Here is a 1,801-nt window from a genome sequence, read left to right as displayed (position 1 = left end):
GGGTAGACTCAAGGACAGGCAGTGTGACATCTGATGTTCAGTCTTGATGGATCAGTGCTTGAAATTGAAGTGGGACGTGAATGAGGAGCAATGACTGGGATATATTAATCGCTGAGTTTTGTTAACACTTAGACGCAGTGGAGAACTGAGCTATCCAGTGGGCGCATTCAAGGCTCAATTAACATATCATACCAACACTATAAATGTTTCCCGATTTTAACTTATATTTCAAAATCTAAATGGGCACATTTGTGAAAAACACGCTTACCTTATAATATTACTGTTTTTTTTTCAGTGTTTGGTATTACTTCAATTAGTATAAATTAACAGCTCGATCAGTCATCGTTTTTTCTACCGTCCCTACCAACCTTGAACATATAGACACACATGTACATCATTAGCTCCACCTAGCTCATACTTACCTACATTAGTATAACTAAATCAATGTAAAATATGATCAAAGGCACCTGATTTCATTTTTTAAACATCCTTTTGAATTTTCTTTAAGCAATACCTTCAAAAATTAGAATCGCGTGTCTGTACAGAGTATATAGAAATAAATAAACACTTTGTATATTGTCGAAAATTTGGATTCTCTAAACGTCTCTATATATATACCAGAAGATTGTATTTCAGGGTCACTAAACTTAACAAGCGTTCTTATGTAAATATAACCCAGTTCTATGAAAAGAAAAACCAATATTTACCTTGTTAGTTAGAGAAGATTTTTGTGTATGTATGGAAAGGTAATACTGCTGTCTACTTCTCCTGTATCTATAATACCGGGAAATAACACAGTGAAGGGTTTATTCTAACACCTTTAATTAAAACACCAGTCTCTGACGCTTGGACTCAACTTCGCACATTTATACATACAATAGAAGAAACGGGGACATGTCTACAATTTTTTCCAAGATATACATACAGACTTTGTTAACTTACAAGTCCTATCATTACAATTATTATGAAAACTACATTGTCACAGATTGAATTCTGTATCTTATTGATTGCTATTTTAATACTTATACTACTGAAAATCATAACAATGAAATGTTATCATAAAAACCACGTAAACTGTAGATATATCCTCTTCCACAACGTTCTTAATTTTTCCATTTCGGATTGAAAATCAAAGACATGTTAAAACTAACAGTTCGTATCTATCTTTTGTTTCCCCCAATTCTGTACTTTACATGACTTTCATCACAAATTTTAGACCTATTTATTTGTAATGCTTCATTTATTTTCGCATGTAAACCGTAACTTTCAAAATAAAATTTCAATTTCTAACTGAGCAAGCTTTAGGTTAAAAACTTAGAACCCTTTCAGTTCTTTATAAATGATGTTACTTCTCGTGCATTTATTCTGTATATAATTATAACATATTACACACAAAAACTTTAACTATAAATAATACTTTCAATTAGAATTGCTTGTTTTTGGTTTTTAAGAGAATCAAAGAACGATCTGTGTTTTCATTTACAGGATTTGCAAAGAAATATCCGAAAAAATCAGTCATTTTGGTTTAACTTTTACCAAAGCTTGAAGACACACTAATGAAACGTATCCATAATGTTAACATAATTATGGAAAAATAAATTACAGTTATTCAACAAATATAAAAACTAGAAACTATAATGACTTATGTGTGAAAGTAAAGAAGGAGGTACCGTATTTTTCGGAATATAAGACGCTCCGGTGTATAAGACGCACCCTTATTTTGAAGACAAAGTTTTTGGGAAAAAAAGTTACAGTCGCATGTGAAAGATTTTTATTGAACAAAAATTCAGTTTGATACTTT

This window comes from Limulus polyphemus, unplaced genomic scaffold (genome assembly GCF_000517525.1).
Source record: "Limulus polyphemus unplaced genomic scaffold, Limulus_polyphemus-2.1.2 Scaffold11033, whole genome shotgun sequence".
Lineage (NCBI taxonomy): Eukaryota > Metazoa > Arthropoda > Merostomata > Xiphosura > Limulidae > Limulus > Limulus polyphemus.
Note: the sequence above shows the minus strand (reverse complement) of the source record.